The 24,183-nt window shown below is 41.4% G+C and overlaps 1 pseudogene; it reads left to right on the top strand.

Annotated features, from left to right (window-relative positions):
• Positions 1 to 1,463: 1,463 nt before the first annotated feature.
• Positions 1,464 to 23,659, top strand: LOC110162648 (serine palmitoyltransferase 2-like; annotated as a pseudogene).
• Positions 23,660 to 24,183: the final 524 nt, after the last annotated feature.

The following is a 24,183-nucleotide window of genomic DNA, read 5'->3' as shown; positions in this document are numbered from 1 at the left end:
TTAGCTCCTACTTAAACACGCATAACTCCTAAAATAGGCAGGAGGACAATCTTTTTATTTAAGCCATTGTTCCATCCAAATATATCCAGGCTTTATTTGCACATTGGTTGAGCTTAACATATACAAATAAATAAATAAATAAATAAATAAATACTAACAATGTTTTTGATATAATTCTCCTGTTAAACCACTAGATGGCACCAGTTCATAATACTTAAGCACTTGTGTTCATCAAGTTTAACTAGATGTCAGAATGTGTTCAAATAAAAACGCTGTAAAACTATAATCAGTGTTCACTATTTGTATTTGTGGTTGGGACAGTTTTACTCTTATACTTGTTTTAATGCAGTTTAAAGGTGCAGAAACTTAGAGGATCTGCCACTTGCTTGATGTTAGTACTTTTACTAAAACGTTTCATCGTATGGCATTAAACTTGGTGCCTATGTTTTTTTTATTGCTCAAAAATACCCGAACAACAACTACTCTTAAAATGTACTAATAATTGGTATATTCCATGATTACTATAACCTTAAATACATTTTCATACATTTTCCAGTGTTCATGAACATTTATTTCATTGTTGTAAATTGTAATAAATTAAGATTTCTTTGCATTTTGCGATTAAAAGTGAATCATTCCAAAACAACACGTTTAGACAAGGCAGAGACAGAACATGTCTGACATTAGTATCTGCTGCTAATCCCAGCGAGTAAAGGGAGCAAGACATATGAATTTACTGTATTTTTTTTTTCATGTGAGCAGGAATGAGTGAAATAGAAGAAGGATCAACAAATATGTTTACAAACTGTCTTAATTATGGACAGAGACATCGCACTGTGGCTTTTCTACATGTATGTCTATGCTAGAATGTTCAGCAGTTACCATAGTGACACAATTCCATGCAAGCAGTACCCACCAAAAAGTTTCAGATTATCCAAAAACTTAAGAAAAAATACAACATTTATTTAAACACATTTGCAGGATTTAAGCACATTTCAAAAAGTGCAAACGGTTCTGTTTAAGTGTTTGATTTTCAACCAAAAGGTGAGAACTAACTGAAAAACTGTTGGTTAAAGCTAGCTAAACTCAAACATTTAATGATAAAAAACAATCAAGAAACAGTTTAAGAAGGACATATCATATCGACATATAATGAGGATGCTGAACTACAAGATCCCCTCTGGCGTGGGAATGGTCACAACAAATTGAAGACACAAAGGAAAGGCCCAAAGGAAAAAAAAAAAAAAGTTGATTGACTTTGTTCAGCCTCCAAAACAAATACAAATATCATCAAAGAGGAGCGCACAGACTGACCTTAAACAGAAGAGAATCCGCACAAATGCTGATACCCTCCCAAAAGCAGATATCTGTCTTCTCCTCATACACAACTTCATGATTCTCCTCACTCCAGCATCATTTCAATTCTTCTTAACATTATCCACACTCACAACCAACTTTCAGACATGGTGGAAAGCTCATCGGACAAATTATTAAAAGACTTTGTGAAGACCCCCTGTCAACAACCCCTGAAGAAGAAGATGAACCATCACCCAAGGGAGAAGGTACAGGCCTGTCAAAATGCAAATTGTAACATAAGGTGAAGTTGTTATCATTGTCATACAAAAGTTTAATTCAACTCTTGTATTACGCAAAAAGCTTTTATCCATGTTAGAATGTTACTTCATCAAAACATACCTGGAACTGTGTTTTGTTTCATTCACACATTTTTGAGTAATCCTTTATAATTAGTCTACATCCTCAAAGCTTAAAATGCTCTGCTTTGTGATGTCATGAAGTGTACTAGTTTTGAAGTTAGCTACCGTTGATCTTTTGTTTTAGCAGGAAATTCCAAAGCTGAAATGATCCACATTATTTTAGGGAAAGAGCATGGAGTTTAAAAACACAGTGGAGCACTTCTTGTATTACCACATGACATCACAAAGAGGAAAAGAGTATTTTCACTTTGAGAGAGCAACTCTGAACTAAATATGAAGAGTTTGTGTGTTAAACATGTGTGAATGAAAAGAAAACAACATTACAACATTAACATAGATGGGAAAATAGCATAATATGGGCCCTTTACGTACAGCAGATATGTCAAACCCAGGCCCGGGGGCCAAATTTGGCCTGGGATATAATTATCTTTTGGTCCGCGAGATCTTATCAAATATTTATTAAAGCTGGCCTGCCGGACATTATTTATTTAAAATGTTGTTATTATTTTATATTATGCTTGTTCTAGATTCAATGTTTAAGCAAAACTATTATTAGCATTATAAGCAAAATATTTATTTTAATAAGAAAATGTTTAACATTACATATCTCAAAAGAAGAGAAAACATTCAGATGTTGTTGAAAATTTTCAATAAATATATAGTTTGTTCCACTACTTGGTCCCAGTTTTAATTTTGGGCCTCTGTGAATTTGAGTTTGACACCCCTGATGTACAGTCTAGTCTACATCAAAATTTTTCCATTTAGAAAATATCATATTTGGTTTTAAAGCATTCATCATCCCAGTGTGTCATCATTCTGAAATCCATGGATAATTGGGTTAACCAAATATTTACATGACATGTCTGTATGGTTTTTACATTTAATCCAAATAGTTGATTACTCATGTGACAATGACCAGTTTATGTTTAAAAATATATTCAAGCTTTTCATGAGGATTCCAACAAAAATGATCACAATCATTACATTTGTCTATATTATACACACATCATATAAATATTCTCTATCTAAAAGCCTACAGCTGTGACATTTCAATCTTTATTTGGTTTAAAGCAGAACTATTCTGCAAAATGGACTTTTCAGAGCTTTTAATCATGTTATAATTGTTTCCCCTCACTACTGACCCCCTGAAGTTGTATTTGGAGTGATACCTTCATGTTTGAGCAATCTTTATTTTCAAGATCAACCACCGTTTTCACCGCCACTGAGACACTCCCACTGCTCTGTACTTAACTCATTCTCCAACTTTATTTTATTTTCAGTGATATGCATAGGATTCTTTAGCATCAGTCAGTCATTTTGGCACAAATTTTAAAAAGTCCTCTGCTGTGTGATATGCAGATATCCATCACCAGGGGCTGACAGCTGCACGGCTCTTTGTTGTGATGACATTTACAGTAACTTCAACTCCCATTGCAGTTTTCTAATACAGTCAGTCATCTAACTTGTTTTTTCATTACGTTGTTTTTGAGACTATTACATAAGGAGGCACGGGGGTCATAGATGGTAACAAAAGCAGACACAAGCTCAAAAGGCGTACTTTAAAAAGTGTTCAAAATCTAAATTTATAATAGAAATAACTGTTTGTTGACTAATCAAAAAAATAATCAATGACTAGTCAAGACAGTGGTGGAAGAAGTACTAGTTTTGTTTTTTAAATACAAATACCATAGCCAAAAAAACTAAAGGAAAAGTATCAGTATCACATGAAAAAAAAAGGAGGAGCAGAGGAGAAGAGGAGCAAAGAAGAGAGGAGAGGAGGAGAGAGGAGCAGGTGAGGCAGGGGAGGAGAGGGGAGACGAGCAGAGGAGGAGAGGAGCAAAGAAGAGAGGAGAGAGAGGCAGAGGAGGAGGTGAGCAAAGGGGAGAGAAGAGAGGAGGAGAGAAGAGAAGAGGAGAGGAGCAGGAGGAGACACAAGCTTAGTCTGACTGGGACAGTCTCTCCTCAGGCACTGATTTTGACCAAAATGTCCTTATAACGAGGACTATAAGAATTATTTTATATTACAATTCAGGACTTGTCAAACATCCTTTGCTGCTGTCCCTGTACTTGTGTAGCTGTTAAATAAAGTGTGATTCTTTTATCTGAGGTGTGCTCACGCATGAAGCATTTGATTGACAGCTTAAAAAAAGAGGAATGAGGAGAGGAATCAAGGAGAAGGAAGCAAGGAAAGAGAAATGAGACACATCCTGTGTGTTTAAATGGGAGGGCTCAGTGTCCTGGTAAAAAGGTGAAGGAGGAGGATGAGATGCCAGCTCCTACAAGACACTTGTGCAAGAAGAATGTCTAGGCAGTTTGGGGTGTGGTTAGGCCTGTCACCATAATTACTATATACACTTCAATACATGACAGATGGAACAATCATTTTTGAATTCAGTATTTATTGTGTATACTTTATCTCATTACTAGTGGGAGATTTTGGGTTATTTTTGGGCAGTAAAATCAGATTTGAGCTGTAGAAGGTTGAATTATGAACGTCTATGACTCATTACACATGCAAACTAATTACTGTTGTGTTTAATTCTGCTATTTACTGCATCTCATACTGTAAAAAGCTCAACAGGTTATTGACCTGACATGTTTTGGCGGTAGGACTGCTCTCCTAATCAGAGGTGGACTAAGGACGTGTGATGTCACCCATAGTCTTTGGTTGCAACCAAATGAAGCTTATCGACGCCTGCAGTTATATCAATCTGCAACCAGGGGCCATATTTGGAAATCTGAGCGTGAAACCACAGAGGATTTGACGGTTATTAATGTTCATATATTAATTTAGGGACAAAATAGTGAAATAAAAACACCATGTAGAAATATAAACATTTAAAAGGCAAAATGAGGAGCCTGGCAGCAGTAGTTACAAAGAGAGGGGTGACATTTTTTCAATTGTAGTCAATTACAGCTGGAGCTCAAAGGAACCACTTCGCATCTATCCTCACTTCCTATTTGGAAAGCAGCGGGTAGCGAGGTGGCTATATTGATTTATAAATACGGCCTGTGGTTAGTCTGACAGATCTGGCAGACCAGACTGTGGTGCCCATGCCTGCTGTCGCCTCTGCATAAGCAGAATCTCAGGTGGTTGTTGGTTGTTATGGCAGACATGGGTTCTCTTATTCATGTCCAGTCAAGTCTTTGACACATTGCTTTCCATAACGTCTGCAAACTATGTTTAGATAATTAATTTAGTCTCCTTTTTAGACTTTTTAGCTTTGCTTGGAAGAATAATTCTTATAAGCAATGTGATCCAGGGCTTTGATTCTCTAGTCGTTTAGCTGACTATTTCAGATAAACTGTACTGGTAGACTCATTAGTCACTTACTTTCCTACTTACCCAGATACCAAGGATTTGCAACAATTGTGTTTTGGCATTTCCCTTTGGCTGGCTGAAGGAAAAAATAAAGCACTGTCTAACCATTTAGTACTGACAAAAATCTTTTGGATTTCATCCTGTTTTGTAGAACCAGAAAGTCTCTTACAACACCAGCCTGTACAAGAGTCCGTTCGTGGAGTCGTTTGAGGAGAGTCCTCTGCTGGGAGTGGTGTTCACTTACATATCCGGCTCCATCCTCTACGTATTCGGCCTCCTCCGTGACTTCCTGTGTCACTGGAACATCGAGAAGTGCCACATGGCCCAGGAGAGAGAGCAGCAGAAGGTGTTGCTGGGTTTCAGATGACATCAAGATATTCTATGGGCCAATAATATTTAAAGGTGCACTATGTAACTTTTTGGTTGGGGAAGGATGGTTGCTTTGCTCTGCTTGGAATGTTCTACAGTATGACATTAGATAGCATTACAATTACTCAATTACAGATGTTTCTATAGCTCAAAAATTCAGAGAAAAACAGGACTGTCAGTGGTGTCACCTCTCCTCATATCTGACCTGTTTGGTCTCCATGAAGATAGAAAGGTTTAATACCATGCAACATTACAGACAAAGCAATAACATCTCCACTGAGAAAAGCATTTGATGGACCCTCCACTATAAAAGTTACACAACGCACCTTTAATACAGATGGGGCAGCTAAATTGAAAGTTTTTGTTGTAATATAGCATGGTCTTGGGTCTAGTCAATAATAGAAATCATTAAGTTTCATATTTGGGAATTTACTTTTCTGATCTTATGGAAAAGTACAATGCCCCCCCTTCCCCCACTGCCCCACCCCCATCTCAGTGTATGACAACATCTCACTATTTCACAATATTTAATACAGTTGGGGGCAGCTAAAATGAATTGTTCAACTGCAGATTTTTAGAGGAATATATCATAGGATACAATCCATAGCATTGCGAGTGCGAGGAGTGCGGCGCAGTGCGAATGCAGTGAGAAGTGCAGTGCGAGAAATTAAAATTCACTTGTTTTCTTGCAGGATTTTGTCCCTCTGTATGATGACTTTGAGGGCTTCTTCACTCGAAACATCTTCAGGAGGGTTCGGGACACTGGTTTTCGCCCCATCTGCAGCTCCCCAGGAGTCAAGATGGATCTGGTGCACCGAGTGTCTCCAGACTACAACTGGACTTTTGAGTGAGTATGTTCACTTTAAGGATGAAGTACACATTATTGTTTCTGCAGAAAAAAATGTTCTCTGCATTTGACCCATCCTTCAGTGTTGCTGGAGCAACCTGTCAGGAGTAGTTTAGTCCCCAGGGACTTGAGCTAGGGTGGGTCAGGACCATGGTCTGTATAAAGAAGTGGACTAAGGGAGTGCGATGTCACCTACAGCTTTTGGTTCCAGCCAAATTAACCTCATCAAGGCTTGCAGTTATAGGGGCGAATTTGGAACTGAGTTCCATATTTGGAATTCTGTATAATAGCAACCAAATAGTCAGTGCAGAGTGAAACTGTTGAAAATAATGCCCCTTCCTGCTCACACTGCTGGTGCAGATGCGGTCAATCAAACCTGTTTCTAAGGCTAGTGGGGGCAATGTCAAGGACATTGGGCACCTCATTGGTCTGCTATTAATGATGACAATTAACGATTAATGATAAAAGATAAAAAAAGTGATGATTATGATGATAATGATGAGTCTGACAGCAGCAGTTACAGAGAGAGAGATGATGTGCATTAGTGCCAGAGCCGATGGTGTCAGAAACACGCCCATGCTCATTATCTACTTGGAACACAACAGCTAACAGGTTAGCTATGTGTAGCACCTATGCTAGTAGGGAATAAGCTACTGGACCAGTTATAGGTTCGTAGGAGTGGTGAGTGACATGTAAAAGTCGCAGTCAGAACAATTTTGAATGGAAAGCCGGCAAACTTTAATAACAGTTGACAGACATACAATTAACAAATACTGCAGGTGCTTAATTTATACAAAGTACCTTTAAAGTCTCTGTATTGTTTCACCCTTGACCTTTCAGGCTAAGTTCAACAATAGATTTTAATTTTAGTTCTATTTGTGTCTTAATTTTTCCTTCCTTTAATATGACCGGTCATTTAATTTAGAGGGCTTTTGGTTGAGAATCTAATTTTACTGGCTTAATTTTAGGTTTAAGCTCTAATTTAGGCTCAATTTATCCACCCTGTGCACTTTTCAAATCAATTCTGTAACTTTTAAAATTATACCTTGTGTCCTTTTAAAGTTTACAAAATTGCCATAGATTCAACAAAACAATACAGTATGCGTAGCAAAAACAGAACAGTCCTTTTAAATGTCCTTTAACTTAGCAAACGCTTTTAGTGCTCCTTAGCACCGTTCCCCGTCAGTGGGAAAGTGCTCCTCAGTGTCTCTGAAATCCACGAGGAAAACTGTCAATCTCCTACCGCAACCTTGGTGGTGTGTTTGTGGGTGTGAAGGTGCTCTATGCGCCGTCCTTTCCCGCGTTTCCTGGGTAGGCTCGCCTTCCGTGTGTCTGTGTCTCCGTGTCTCTGCGGGAATTCAGGGTCCGGGACCTTCTTCTCCCACGTTTCCCCGGGGGGGAATAAAACCTGGCCAAAAAACTCCTAGTAATTGTCGGAAACCGTGTAACTCCGAGTTTTGCTCACACCCCTCCTCCAGCCTGGTTAGACAACAAGTTTGCGTCTCTGTAGTTTGCGCTAATAGCTTCTCTGCCGTGCGCTCGTTCGCTCTGCCGTAACAGGCCTCGCTCCTGCTACGCAGCCTCTCGTGGGTGGGGGAGGGGTGTTCGAAAAACTTTATCGATAACAAAAAAAAGTTTACAATATTCTTTTTAAACAAAAATAAATAAAACCATGAATTTGTCTTTTAAATGTTATTTATATTTTTTCTCATGTTATTTATAACTGTTTTAATCAAGTTTTAAATCAAATTATTTATTAGTATTTATTGACCCTTTTTACTTTTTATCATGTACTGCTCTGTTACTATTGGGTCTATTCGTAACGGGGGTTACATCCTCCCCTCCTTTTCCCATGTACGTCCTCGTACATGTTTTACACAGTTTCTACCTTTATAATTTTGGGAGAATTTAAAGAGTCCGTAAATGCCATGGCTAGACCCTGAAATAGGGACTGGACTACAGTAACTAGTGGGTTGCCTAGTTCAGGGTAAGTCAATCTATGAGCAGGTTCCCTATGTCTGGTTGAGCGTCTCAGGGGGTCAGTGAAACTGTCACTATGGTCAGTGGCGTCTGGGCACTGGTCTGTGTCAGTAACAGTCTCGGCTGGCACAGCAGGGATGTCTTTGAGTTGACTGCCTCTTTCGCAGGATGCTTCAGTTGAAACTTGTTCTTTAGGATCCATGTAAGGTAAGTTTTCTTGTTCAGGGTAAGTATCGACTTGGATTTCTTTGTCACTTTCACTTTGACTCCTTTCAGGTAAGTTTCTTTCAGGTTCAATTTCAGGTAAGGACTCTTTCAGTAGGTTTGACCTCTTTGGTATGTCTGCCTCATCCGGGAGGTTTGTCTCATCTGGTAAGTTTGTCTCATCAGGTAAGTTTTGACTCTCTTCAGTTTCAAGGAAAGCTTTGGGCGTTTCCACACCATCCCCAGTTTCAAGTGAGCAATTGTAGCTTTTGGTTTCTACTATTAAGTCACGATAGTTATAAAAATAGCCAGAATCGGAATCTTCACAATCAGTCTCTCGTTCAAAACTCTCAGTTTGTTGCCGTGTTTTTGGTCGCTTTGGTTTTTGTTTCGCAGGTTGATCTATTTCCTCAGAGCTGACAGGAAGAAAACCGCAGGGCAGTAGGAGATCACGGTGAAGAGTTCTCTGAGGACCGTCCTTTGTCTCGGGCTTTATGACATAGACAGGAAGATTACTTGACTGTTTCACAATGACATAAGCTTCGGGCTCCCACCTGTCGGCTAACTTGTGCTTGCCTCTTATGCGAACATTTCTAACAAGCACCCTATCGCCTTCCTTTAAGGTGGAATCAATGATATGTTTATCAAATCTGGCTTTGTTGCGGCTGGCTGATTTCTTTGCCATCTCAGCTGCTATTTTGTAGCTGGACTCGAGGTGTGACTTGAGGTTGCGAACATACTCTGAGTGGGAACTTGACTGATGGTCAACTGGCAGACCGAAAGCGAGGTCTACAGGGAGCCGGGGCTGTCGGCCGAACATTAATTCATAGGGTGTAAAGCCGGTCACTTCATTCTTAGTACAGTTATAGGCATGCACTAAGGGTCGGACATGTTCACGCCAGTGGGTCTTTTTGTGGTTCTCCAGGGTGCCAAGCATGTTGAGAAGTGTTCTGTTGAACCGCTCAACGGGGTTCCCTCTCGGGTGGTAAGGAGTAGTTCGAACCTTTTGAATGCCAGCAAGTTGACAGAGCTCCTTTATCGTGCGGGACTCAAAGTCCGGGCCCTGGTCACTGTGCAGTCTCTCTGGAAACCCATAGTGTGAGATGAAATTTTCCCAGAGGCATCGAGCAACTGTGCGCGCTTTCTGGTTTGAAGTTGGCAGGGCCAGAGCATACTTTGTGAAGTGGTCTGTTATCACTAACACATCCTTTGTGTTGCTTGAGTCTGGCTCTAGAGTTAGAAAATCGATGCACACCAACTCAAGTGGACGGGTGACAACAATGTTCACAAGCGGTGCAGCTCTCTCTGGTTGGGCTTTGCGGCGTGTGCAACGTTCGCAGGTCTTGACTTTGAGTTCAACGTCTGAAGCCATTTTGGGCCAATAGAACCGCTTTCTCACAAGATCCAATGTTCTCTCAACACCCATGTGTCCCATATCATCATGTAAGCTTTTTAGGACAAGGGGTCGTAACTCTTTTGGCAGCACGAGTTGATATTGCGTCTGGGCACTCTCTTGCCTTGTGCGATAGAGAACTCCATCTCTAAGGACTAACTTACTCCATTCCCTTAACAACAGGCCAAGTTCAGGGAGCTCTTTCTTTGCAGTTAGTGGGGGCTTTTCTCCCAGCACAATCTGATTGATTATTTCACGGATGCTGGTATCTGCTTGCTGTTTTTCTTTCAGGTCAGACGTGGTGAAATGAGGAATGACTGGCAAGCCACCAAGCTGCTCCTCATCTTCATAGCTTTGGGGGACAGCTTGGGGGTTGATAGCGAGAGTCAGAACCAGAGGGTTGTTAGTGGTGGGCTTTTCTGGTTCATCGATTAAGGTTGAATGGACAAGATGCTTCTCACAGATGGCTCGGATCGTGCTCTGTTCAACAAGGTTTTGATGGTTTGTGTCAGGTAAGTGTCTTTGTGTGAACTGCTGTATCCTTTCTAACTCTTTCTTTGACAGCATGTCATCAGGTTGTGTGCTGTGTGGTCGTCTGGACAGTCCGTCCGCATCCTGATTTTGCTTTCCTGCCCTATACTGCAGTTGGAAATCAAACGTGGACAGTGCAGCCAACCACCTGTAACTCGTAGCATCGAGTTTGGCAGTAGTCAGGACATATGTTAATGGGTTGCTGTCTGTGACCACAAGGAATGGGCGTCCGTAAAGGTAATCTTGAAATTTTTCGGTGACTGCCCATTTTAGAGCAAGGAACTCCAACTTGTGTGCGGGGTATTTTGTTTCACACTTTGACAACCCACGGCTTGCAAAGGCGATGACACGTTTCTGGCCTTGTTGAGTTTGGTAAAGGGCGGCTCCCAACCCTGAAGTGCTTGCGTCCGTGTGCACGGTAAAAGGGAGTTTGGGGTCGGCAAACCCAAGCACTGGGGCACTCGTCAGTTTGTCAATGATGGTGTCAAATGCCCTTTGACAATCCACGGTCCATCTCACTCCAAAAGGGTCTTTGGGATTGTGGTATTGGGTTGTTTCGGATTTGGTGCTTGTCTTTTTCCGTAGAGGCGGGTATCCGCCAGTGAGCTGGTTGAGAGGTCGCATGATTTTTGAGTAATCTTTTATGAATCTGCGGTAATAACCACAAAATCCCAAGAATGTCCGTAACTCCTTCAAGTTTGTTGGTTTTGGCCAGGTTTTTAGTGATGAGATCTTATTTGGATCAGTTTCGATTCCTTTTTCTGAGATAATATGGCCGAGGTATTTTACTGAGCTCTGGAAAAACCTGCATTTCTGCGGCGAAAGTTTCAGGCCATACTCTTTCAATCGACCAAGGACTCGCAAGAGGCGCTCTTCGTGCTCCTCTAATGTCGAGGAGAAGACAGTTAAATCATCAAGGAACACAAGGGCCTGTTTCAGGTTGAGCTCTCCTACACAGCGTTCCATGAGCCTCTGGAAAGTGCTAGGGGCATTCGTTATTCCTTGAGGCATTCTATTAAACTCAAAAAATCCAAGGGGGCAGACAAATGCAGTTTTTTGTTTATCAGCCTCCTCCATTTCAATCTGATAGAACCCTGATTTCAAGTCTAAAACTGAGAACCATCTTGAGCCACTCAAGGCCGAGAACGACTCCTCGAGATTGGGTAAGGCATAAGAGTCTTTGACGGTTTGTAAGTTTAGCTTCCTATAGTCAATGCATAATCTGACATCTCCATTCTTTTTCCGTACGACTACGATTGGAGAGGAGAAGGGGGATTCAGATTCGCGTATGACTTTGGCTTCAAGGAGCTGTTGCAGGTGGTTACGTACCGCTTCCAAATCTTGTGGGTGAATAGGCCTTGCCCTGTGTTTGAAAGGTGTGGGGTCACTGAGAGTGATGTGGTGCTTGATTTTTCCAGTGTGACCGAAATCGAGCTCGTGCTGGGCAAACACCTCTGGCAGTGAGTTTAACTTATTGCTTATTCTTTGCTTCCACTCACTGGAGATGGGGGAATCGCCAAAATCAAACTGTAGATTTGACTTGTCTTGGGGTTTGGGATTCTCTGTTTTGTTATTTGCAGGTTGGACACTTTGGATAGCATGAATCTCTGCTATGATTGTCTTTGGGGTGAGTGTGATGGCGTGATCTGATTCATTTTTGAGGATGACAGGTATGCAACGGGGCAGCTTGGATGGAAGGGTTACCAACCCATCTTCGACAAGGAGACCACCAGGTAAGGATGTTGCTGTTGGTGCTTCAACGATCACCCATTTTTCACTTTCTGGTATTCTGCAATTTACTGATCCTTCCAGAACCTTTGTCTGTCCAGCTCCAATAGTTTCACAATTCGTACTGCGTAGTCTGACTTCGCCCAAGTTTGATTCAACTGAATGTTTTTTCCTGGCCGCAAGCGTTTTGAGAACGGCTTTGTATCCGTAAGGAAGTGAACGTTGCTCTCTGGGTTCTACAACCAGTCCGTACTGTTCATACAGGATGTCCAAGGTGTTTGTGCCTATCAGCATTGAAGGTGAGTTGGGGCTTAAATTCGGAACGATTAAGGCTAGGGTGGGCACTTCAATGTCCACACCCAGTGAACTTTTTGGAAAGGTAATGACAGTTTTGATAAAGCCAAGATAAGGGACATTCTGGCCATTGGCACCTTCTACCTCTAACAGGTCGTTTAAGCTGTGGACAGGTAAGTAAGACAGTTTTTCTTCATAGAAGGACTGGGAGATTGTCGTTACTTGTGAGCCTGTATCCAATAGACAGCCGCACACGTGATCACCGATAGCTACTTCGGCGGTACATTTTGCTCCAATGAGACCCTTCGGGAGGGAAATGGGCTTTTCAGCTTGGGTGTAACAGTTTAAGGCACGCTTCTTTTTGGGACACTTTGTCTTCAGTTCAGCCTCAATTTGTCCCATAACTGGGGCTGTACTCAGTTTAAAGGATTGTGTTCTTGACCATTTACTTTGTCCCATGCCATTTGTTTTTCCCTTAACAGTTTTCTTTTTTCAGCTACAAGAGGTGAGTTTGGCTCATTTTCGCACTGGGGCTTGATGTGCCCATCCTCCCCACATCTAAAGCAGTACCAGGGTTTTGGTCGGTTACTTGAGCGGATGTCAGGCCTTTGCTCTGAGGATTGTGGCTTTCGAACTTTGAAGCTCTCAGAAGGTACTTTTGGCTTGGTCAAGGTCGTGGGTCTTGGCTTGACCTTACTGGGTTCTGAATCTTTTTTGTTTTTCAATGCTGTAAGGTGGGACTGTAGACTGGCGATTTGCTTTTTAAGGTCCTGGATTTCGGACAATGGATCAACAACTTCCGACGATTGGCGTTCTGGGCTTTGGGACTGGGCACCTTGATAGTGGGAGAACACTTTTGGTTTTGAGGTATTTAAGTGCTGTTTCATTCGTGACAATTTTGACATGCGCCTTTTTTCAGCAGTTCGGAGCATGAGAAGGAGTTCTGCAAAGGTAGGTGGTGTTTGCCTTTTTTGTTCAAGCTGAAGCTCCGCTATCAGATCATTATCCCAACAGCCTCTTATGAACTGTTTTAGCAGCTGCTTGTCAAGTTCACCTGAAGGGATGCCACCCCTTATGAAAGTTGTATTCAGCATGACCTGGAGTCGCTGTAGGTATGATGAAGGCTCTTCACCATGGTTTTGCATGGTGTTCAAGTATTTTGCAAAAAGGTCATCACCATCTTCGACTGTACCAAAGGCAGAATCAAGGATTTTCAGGTATGTAGAAGGGGGTGAATCTGTAGGTAAATGCTTTACCAAGTCAACAGCAGGCGAAGAGAGACTTTCTAAGAGTCTTCTGGATTTGGATGCATCAAGTTGTTTAGGGTCTTTGAGAAGAAGTTCGACACTTGATCGCCAACTTTCATAGTCTACTTCATTGTTTGGGCGAGGACAACGGCCAGAAAACAGTCTTAGTCTGAAAGGAGTGTTCATCTGTGTGTTGAAATCTTCAGATTTTAGCACGTGCTCCACTATCACTTTTTGGAGCTCTGGTGGATTGACATCTGAAGGTGTTAGAGTGGATGTCTTTGTATTGATCAGCACAGGTGGAGGACTGTTAACAGCAGCATGGATCTGTTGGTGGATGGGTTCAGCAGTTGGCGGGTTATCTCGCATTGGACTGAGAGGCACATTGGAATGAGGGACTTGGGGTGAGTCACCATGGTCATTTGTGTTGTCATAGTCGTCAGAATCAACAGCTTGACTAATGGAGGAAAGTTCGTCTCTCAGTACATCTGCAAAGTCTCTGCCTGTCAGTTTTGCTATGTCTCTCAGTTCAGTCAGATAAGTCTGAGTAGCAGTCTTGCTAACTACAGGGGCGTACACTGAACTCAATGCTTCAACGAGATAAAGAATGCTAGGTTTGTCTTTGGGTGAGAATCTGTGAGGTAGCAAGTTAGACAGGGCCTGTACTGATGCACCTGATGCATACTCAATAATGGACTGCTTGCCCTTCTCTGGGTGGGAAGAATCTACAGGTACTATGGCCTGGATGGACCCATACTGTTTAAGGAAATCAATGAGCTCCTCATCTACCTCAGTGCCAGTTAAACCAGTAATAAGAAGTGAATTTGGTATCTTAACGTTGCTCTGTTGCACGGCTTCCATATCTGTTCTATTTCAGGTAAATCTGGGCTCACTAACATGCACGAACCACTCCTGGCTGGCTCGCCAAGAATTTGTAGCACCTATGCTAGTAGGGAATAAGCTACTGGACCAGTTATAGGTTCGTAGGAGTGGTGAGTGACATGTAAAAGTCGCAGTCAGAACAATTTTGAATGGAAAGCCGGCAAACTTTAATAACAGTTGACAGACATACAATTAACAAATACTGCAGGTGCTTAATTTATACAAAGTACCTTTAAAGTCTCTGTATTGTTTCACCCTTGACCTTTCAGGCTAAGTTCAACAATAGATTTTAATTTTAGTTCTATTTGTGTCTTAATTTTTCCTTCCTTTAATATGACCGGTCATTTAATTTAGAGGGCTTTTGGTTGAGAATCTAATTTTACTGGCTTAATTTTAGGTTTAAGCTCTAATTTAGGCTCAATTTATCCACCCTGTGCACTTTTCAAATCAATTCTGTAACTTTTAAAATTATACCTTGTGTCCTTTTAAAGTTTACAAAATTGCCATAGATTCAACAAAACAATACAGTATGCGTAGCAAAAACAGAACAGTCCTTTTAAATGTCCTTTAACTTAGCAAACGCTTTTAGTGCTCCTTAGCACCGTTCCCCGTCAGTGGGAAAGTGCTCCTCAGTGTCTCTGAAATCCACGAGGAAAACTGTCAATCTCCTACCGCAACCTTGGTGGTGTGTTTGTGGGTGTGAAGGTGCTCTATGCGCCGTCCTTTCCCGCGTTTCCTGGGTAGGCTCGCCTTCCGTGTGTCTGTGTCTCCGTGTCTCTGCGGGAATTCAGGGTCCGGGACCTTCTTCTCCCACGTTTCCCCGGGGGGAATAAAACCTGGCCAAAAAACTCCTAGTAATTGTCGGAAACCGTGTAACTCCGAGTTTTGCTCACACCCCTCCTCCAGCCTGGTTAGACAACAAGTTTGCGTCTCTGTAGTTTGCGCTAATAGCTTCTCTGCCGTGCGCTCGTTCGCTCTGCCGTAACAGGCCTCGCTCCTGCTACGCAGCCTCTCGTGGGTGGGGGAGGGGTGTTCGAAAAACTTTATCGATAACAAAAAAAAGTTTACAATATTCTTTTTAAACAAAAATAAATAAAACCATGAATTTGTCTTTTAAATGTTATTTATATTTTTTCTCATGTTATTTATAACTGTTTTAATCAAGTTTTAAATCAAATTATTTATTAGTATTTATTGACCCTTTTTACTTTTTATCATGTACTGCTCTGTTACTATTGGGTCTATTCGTAACGGGGGTTACATATGTCCTTATACATATATAATGTATGGTCAGGACTCACCCTTGGTCTTCTCTCAATGATTTCCATGATGGAGTCTCCTGAAATGGTTTTCACTTTGCAGCTGTGCCTTGTCAGGGTCAAGGAATGGCAAGACTTCAAAGCAGCAACACTTCCACCAGCTCTTCTTGGGGGGGGATCCCACGGCATTCCCAGGCCAGCTGAGAGACATACTCCAGCTTGTTCTGGGTCTTCCCCAGGGCCTCCTCCCGGTGGGACGTGTCTTGAACATCTCTCCAGGGAGACGTTCTGAGACATCTCAACTGGCTCCTCTCGATGTGGAGGAGCAGCGGCTCTACTCTGAGCTTCTCTAAGGGAGAAAAAGCTCCTCTAAGGGAGCAAAACTCAACCGCTTGTATCCACAATCTTGTTCTTTCAGTCATTACCCAAAGATCATGACCATAGGTGAGGGGAGGAACGTAGATTGACCAGTAAATTGAGAACTCTGCCTTAAGACTCAGCTCCTTCTTCACCACAATGGTCCGATACAGCGAACACATCACTGTAAACGCTACACCGATCCGCCTGTCAATCTCATGCTCCATCATCCCCTCACTCGTGAACAAGACCCCAAGATACTTGAACTCCTCCACTTGAGACAGTGTCTCTCCACCGACCCGGAGAGGGCAAGCCACCTATTCTGGTTAAGAACCATGGCCTCGGATTTGGAGGAGCTGATCTTCATCCCAGCTGCTTCACACCTGGCAGTGAACTGTCCCGGTGCATGTTGTAGGTCTTGGCCTGATGAAGCCATTAGCACCTGCGGTGACAAAGGGCAGCCCTGGCAGAGTCCAACATGCACTGGGAACAGATTTGATTTACTGGTGGCAATGCCAACAAAGCTACTGCTCCAGTCATACAGGGACTGGACCTCTCTAAGCAAAGGGCCCCAGACCCCATACTCCTAGAGCACCCCCACAGGACACCATGAGGGACACGGTCAAATGCCTTCTCCATATCCACAAAGAACATGTGGACTGGTTGGGCAAACCTCCATGGATCCTTGAGCGCCTGATGGAGAGTGTAGTGCTGGTCCAGTGTTCTGCGACCAGGACAAAAACCACACTGCTCCTCTTGGATCCAAGGTTCGACTATTGGCTGGATTCTCCTCTCCCATACCCTGGAATAGACCTTACAGTGGAGACTGAGGAGTGTGATCCCCCTGTAGTTGGAACGCAATCTGGTCCCTCTTCTTACCCGGAACAGATGCCCAAGCCACCTCCTCTCAAAGCGGAAGAGCTCTGAGTCTCCCCTTCTTTTGATCCCTGTGTTAAGTCACTCCCAGATGTGTCAACTTGCTGTGTACAGTTTTGGATCATACTTTTATACATTTATGGTTGTGGAGGAGCATGGGTTCTGTAAGCTTGTGGCAGAGCCTTGTACAGGATTATACTTATAAATGTTAAGACAGTTCGAATAGTGCCCAGGAGAGATCCCTAAAATATTCAAACATGCATGGGTGACAAAATCTTAGCCCTCTCCCAGAGGGGTCTGGGGCTGGTACAGTTTGGCCCCAGATGTGGTTAATGACCAAATGAGATGAATGGACAAGAGAGACAGCAGACCAGGTGAAAGGAAGATGGCAAAATGTAGATATAAACATAAAATAATAATCTCTCACTAAACCCTGACTTGATTTTGTGATAAACTGCTATATTTCCAGTTATGGCATCTTAAATTTTGTGTCGATGTGCTCTGCAAAACAAAGCCAACAATTACAAGTATCATTCAAATACGATTTAGAATTAATTTTTTAAGAAAGCATGAGTTATGTTTTTGTGATGTCATGTCTCAAGGAGCAGAGCCCTGCCCTTGGACCTGGAGCCTAAAGCATGGAAACACAACTGGGCTGGAGGGAGAAACTCCCTCAGTGAACTGTGCCAGTGGAAAAGAGCCGACCTCCAGTCGTAAAGCATTGACCTTGTGCTTGTGATAAAAAGGAGGAGGAAAGCCACATGGACTCTTACAGTAAAACATTGTAGCAATATGTCATATGTCAAGATGATGTTATGAGAATAGAGTTTTGGTTGCATTGCTGTTTTGAGGCCAGATTGATGTTATCCTTCTGTTTATAAGCATTAGCATGACTAGTTAAGAGAGCTTTTGAAATGTGTTTGTTTTTATTCTCAGTTATTTTTTACACTTAGTGATATAACGCGGTGGCTTTTTCATTTTTATTATTTCATTAAATTAGATGTAATTTTAAATCTTAAAATTGTCAGATTTTTTTCAGCAATTCAAAGTCAACATTTCATTTACCAAGTCAGTAACAAAGTCTTTTAAATGTTAAGACGGTTTCATTTGTTACTTTTCCAGGTACACAGGTAAAGTGGTGAAAGATGTCATCAACATGGGCTCGTACAACTACCTGGGCTTTGCAGACAAAACTGGAGCTTTCACTGACGCTGCCCTAGAATCCACTCTCAAGTACGGGGTCGGAGTGAGCAGCTCCAGATGTGAGATGGGTAAGGCCAAATAGAAAACAGGGTACTAAAGGAGAAAAATAAAAGGTACAAAGTGACCGTAGTGTGCCTCCATAAAAGTCTGACAAAATTCAACTAAATTAAGTGGTTCAGAAGCACTGGACAAAAGCAAAGTTTAAAGCTCCCCCCTCCCTTTGCTCCTCATGCTAAGACACTACCCTTTCACAGCACTATCACAACACAATCAACATGCATCCCATTAATGAATATATGAATTACTAATACATCACCACTTTTTTAAATATTTCCCAAAACGATATTGTTTTAACAGTTGGCAGTTGTCCCCTTGATTTAATTTTTGCCATAGAGAAAATGACCTGATTTGAAAAATGAAATATTTCTAAAATACATTGTTTTAGGAAACCTGGAAATTCATGAAGAGTTAGAGCAGCTGGTTGCCCGGTTTCTTGGTGTGGAGACAGCGATGGTGTTTGGCATGGGCTTTGCTACAAACTCCATGAACATTCCTGCTCTTGCGAGAAAGGTGAGATTTAAAGGGCCCATATTATGATATTTTTGATCTATGTTATAATGTTGTTTCCTCATCACAAGTATACCTGGAGTTGTTTTTTGTTTCAGTCACACATGTTTAACAACCACATGAAATGCTCCAAAGTATTGTGCGGTGAAATTATGCTGGGGATGCATCTCTAGTGGTGGAAAGTTCATCAGTTACCACGGAGATACACATTATCAAACAGACAAAGAGGTTTTACAATTGTCTGAAAATCCAAGAAAAAAACTAAACAAAATGGATTAAAACAACACACTTTCAAGTTAGGTTTAGATGTTTGATTTTCAACAAAAAAAGTGAGAGCATGTAACTGAAAAACTGTGCTCCCACTTGACATGTTCTCCATAAAAATAAAAAGGCATGATACAAAATTGTACACAGCAACTTGACAAACCTGATGTGATGTGCAGTAATTTCATTAGCTGGCTGATTCTGTTGTCATAGTGCTCTTTTCTTGTCTCTTTAATTGCAGGGTTGTCTCATTTTAAGTGACAAGTTAAACCATGCTTCTGTGATCCTGGGGGCCCGACTGTCTCGCTCTACAATCTGAGTCTTCAAACACAACAGTGAGTGACTCTGAAATGACTCGCATTGAAAAATTGTGTCCCAAATGTAGCTTAGAATGATGCTTTAATGCGCACCTGTTATTCAAAATGCAAACGTTTTAGAGCTTTTAACCATAGCTGTTTCCCCTTATCATTTACTCACCAGAAGTTGTATTTGGAATGATTTGTCATGTTTGAGCAATCTTTAATCACTTATTTTCAAGATGCCACTGCTTTCTACTTACTTTGTTCTCAGTCTTTTTAATCTGTGATAGATAAGACACTTTATTGATCTTGAATTTCCTTCAAGGGGGTGCTATGATATTCTGCTCACTCACTACACCAGACTATTTAGGGACAGAGGCGTTCATTCTCCAACTCTTCTCTTTGTTTGGTCTCACATTTGGCAGATATGCAGAGCTTGGAGAAGCTGCTCAGGGAAGCGATTGTTCACGGACAGCCGAGAACTCGTCGACCCTGGAAGAAAATCCTCATTGTGGTGGAGGGCATTTACAGGTACACGCCATAACCATAGACTGTATATACTAGTATAAATGAACATAGCTAACAATTAGTTGCTGTGTTCCAAATAGGAAGTAAGCATGAGCGGGCATCCTGCTCTATCAAATTCACTTTCTATTGAAAAACTGTTGCCCCTGTCTTTATAACTTGCTTTCAAACTTGTCATTTTGGTCTTAAATGTTCGTATTAACCCACTGTACAAGAATCTTGGATTTTTATTTCACTATTTTGTCCTTAAATTAAGAAGTTTGTCTAATCCCTCTGTCGTCCAGGTAGGGTCCACAGCAGAGGATAGCATAGCAATTCAATTCTGTCAACTGGACAAATGTATTTTTTAAAATTTTAAATATGTTTGGCAGCTCATCCAAGATGCTTCTTCCAAACTGAAGCATCGCTCCAGATTGGCTGTTTGGTTGCTGTATTTCCTGTTGTTGTCTTGCAGTATGGAGGGGTCCATTGTGCGCCTGCCTGAGATAATAGCTCTGAAGAAGTGTTACAAAGCATACCTCTATCTAGATGAGGCTCACAGTATTGGGGCCGTAGGACCACGCGGCCTGGGGGTGGTGGACTACTTTGGCTTAGACCCCAAAGACGTGGACGTCATGATGGGGACATTTACCAAGAGCTTTGGCTCAGCTGGAGGATACATTGGAGGCAAAAAGGTTTGTCATATTCTTGAATGAAATAAGGCAAACCCTACTTTATTGCTGGATTGCAGTAACCTGGCTTATGCCAGATTGATATGTGTGTCACTCTGAATTGACTTGAACACATTATCAGTCTGAGATGGCTCTCAGTGAAAGTAATGGGAATGTCATGACAGTTGTTTTTCTGATTGGTCAAAGCATCATAACAGTGGAAACACCTCTTAATGGGCCCTATCACACTAGCAGGGGCATGTGAAGATGGATTCTTGTGAGTTTGTGAGCTCATAAATATCACGAGAATCCATCTTGCTGTGCAAAATTATGGTTTTAGATGACATCACAACATTCATGACATTCTATCAACCAATAATATTTAATACAGAGGCAACTAAAATTAATATTGTTAAAATGTTATAAATCAATATTATAGATAAAGTTGTAGTAGTAGTGCTTTTTGACTGTTCAGCTTTCCCCTTGAAAGGAAGGGCTTCACATTGGTTGGTTTCACTCAGTAACAGATAACATCCTTAATCATGCCATAACATAATATAACATATTTTTATATATATTATAAGTTAATTTAAACAAATCTTCAGACATCCAGGAATAAGATATTGTATTAGTATTATTTCTTGTTGATCTTTACTTAACAAAAACTACAATGTGTCAAATGACTGTGTGTATATTTTTCTGACAGGAGCTGATTGACTACTTGAGGATACATTCCCACAGTGCACTATACGCCACCTCGATGTCACCCCCTGTGGCTCAGCAGATCATAATCTCTATGGAGAGGATGGGACACAAAGAGGTATGTTAAAAGAGAATACTAGTATTTATAATACTGTATATTGCAGACCTACATGCAGATCATGACAAGGCAACCCCCCAAAAAATCTCCTACGACCCACCTGACTGTCACAACCCAGTCTTTAGCAAAAATTGCTGTATCAGACTGGTATTGTATTGGCAAGTACACCAAGGCCAAGTATCGTATTGGATCGGATCCCTAAAAAAATATTGTATCATGTCGTAACAACACTAGCTTAAAGTAAAAAAAAACTTTGAAAAAGAGGGTATGTCCAAGCTCTATGTTTAATGATGTACTATAGAACATGCTGTCATCTCCATGGAGAAGAGGTCCAATAGAAAAGTTACACAGTGCAACTTTGAGTCCACATACAACAATACACAAGCACTAACACACTTTGGCTGAACTAATTACTTGAGTGGGGAAACCTAAAATGTCTTAACTAGTGTAAAAGGTTACATTTTGTTTTTCTTTACTAATAACTCATGACTGTTCTTTTCTCTCAGGTGCAGAGCGTCTGAGGCAGCTTTCAGAAAACACCACCTACTTCCGCCAAAGAGTCCGTGACATGGGCTTCATGGTCTATGGCAACGAGGATTCCCCTGTGGTCCCCATAATATTTCACATACCAGCTAAAACCGTGTAACTTTTTCTTCTGTTTCATTTTACATTAATGAAGTGTTTTGCCCTATTGATCATTTTCAGTGACATGACTCTGGAGGTTGAAGGGACATCATGTCTATGGAGGAATGTCCAGCAGTTACAGCAATGTCTCAATGCACACACTGGCAAACACTGCCAAAAGGTTTTAAGACAGTCTGAAAAGTCATGAAAAAATACAAAAGACAACATATGTTATGAGGTTCTTTTTTCAGACCAAGAGTTTGTTTGATACCTGACAGTTTTGACTGCTCACTAGGCCTCTTCTTCAGAGTGGTCACATGATGTTGCTCTGACGTGTCCTGTCAGCTGATTTCACTCTTTTACTTGGAGAAAGCGCGCTAGTGAGCAGTCCAAACTGTCAGGTATGAAAACAAACTCTTGGTCTGAAAAACAGAACCAAATAACATAAATTATCGGAAGACCAAATGAACTTCATTGGACTACAAAAGGCAAGATTTTTTTTAACAATCTTTGATCAGTATGAGTGTTCATGGCGTTTGATTTTCAACAGAAAGCGTGAAGGTGAAAACTTGACTAACACGAGCTATCTTGTGACTGCAATGTTATTTGAGAGGGACTTGCTTCACAGCACAAACCATCTCGCTTGTTGCAGTTCCAGCTAAGTCCCTTCTTTTTGACTAGACAAAACTCAGAGTAAAGTCTAACTTGAGAATAGTGCTCAGACAGAACAGTGCCTCTAGCTAGCCTCACTCCTTCTACAGAATGACATGCATTATCTGAATGGTATCAATATCTAAAATGCCTTTATCTTGCAGGGCTTTTGGGAGGGAGATGTTAAAGAGGAACATTGGCGTGTTGGTGGTGGGGTTTCCAGTCACAGCCGCCACCAAGAGTAGAACACGTATCTGTATCTCGGCCGCTCACACCAGAGACATCCTCGACACGGTTAGTCACAACCAACTCAGCATTGGGCACACTCACAGACTCACCTTTTCCACATGAGAGGGCCTCAATTATGCATTACACATGCAGTTGGAACTACCTTAGACACCTTAGCCTTGGTATTTCCTGTTGTATTTGTGTGCTGAGTGGGCTTGCCTCTCCACATATACCTGAAAGTTGGCCATGTGGTGCCAGGTGCTTGTTTCCATGGAGATAAATAAATGTAATGCCTTTCCGTGGAACATTCTACACAAGGTATAACCACTCCATGAAGACAAGAAAATAAAAGTTACATAGTGGACTATTAAAGTGGACAAGTGGTCAGTGTCAAAGTACAAAAAACTATTTATTCAAAGACAGGATATTATGCTAAATACTTTTTTTTTTCCTTTCTACCATGTTATGTGATCCCTGCATGTTTGAGTATTTTAGTGATCTCTCCCATGGCCCTATTTGAATCCTCCTTATGGGTTCTGTTTCAATGCTGAGTCCCCAAGCCACCAGTGCTCCTTCATGACATCACATGGTGAAGATGGAACAGAGCATTTTGAGCTTTGGGGATGTAGACAGCCTAATAATAGGGTTACTCAAACATTTGTGAATGAAACAAAACACCACTCCAGGTATATTTTTGATGAGTTAACAGCATTAAACTGAAAACCTAATTTGTTTCCCAGACACTTGAAGTGGGCGACCTGCTGCAGTTGAAGTACTCTCGGAGTAAGCGGCCCCTCCCCTCTCTGAGCCTGCTCCAGGACTGAGCCTTTGCCCACGTCTCAGTTCGCTTTCCATTCTTCTCCTTGATTCCTGCCCTCATTAGGCCTGTCATGATAATTACTGTCAGTTTATCATTCAGTATGTGAAAGCTGGAACAACATTTTTCACTACATGCATGTGAGTTTTCTTTGTGCTATAGGGGACTTTTGTTTATGTTTTTGTTGTCAGTCATAAGATTGGAGCTGTTTCCTCATACATTTCCTGCAGATACAAGGAGAGGAGGTGAGGAAAGAGAAATAAAGTGTATGATAAGCTCCTCAATGCTAATCCCTCAGACGACATTCTGTGCAGATATTATATTATATTTGATATTTAAATGGTGGTGGTTGAAACTCATTTGTTTATGTCAAGTAAGATGTACTCATTGTGTTAAGTAAATACAGTAGTAGTAATAGTTTATGTAGGAAAATGAGGTAAATGTTATAATGTCAGGTCTATGTGATTTTTTCACATCATCATTATGTGTATATTATAACATTTATGCTGTATTATATACTGCATAAATGTT

Source organism: Boleophthalmus pectinirostris, unplaced genomic scaffold, assembly GCF_026225935.1.
Source record: "Boleophthalmus pectinirostris isolate CB_2022bp ecotype Guang Dong unplaced genomic scaffold, ASM2622593v1 HiC_scaffold_2, whole genome shotgun sequence".
NCBI lineage: Eukaryota > Metazoa > Chordata > Actinopteri > Gobiiformes > Gobiidae > Boleophthalmus > Boleophthalmus pectinirostris.
This window is presented reverse-complemented; position numbering and strand designations above follow the sequence as displayed.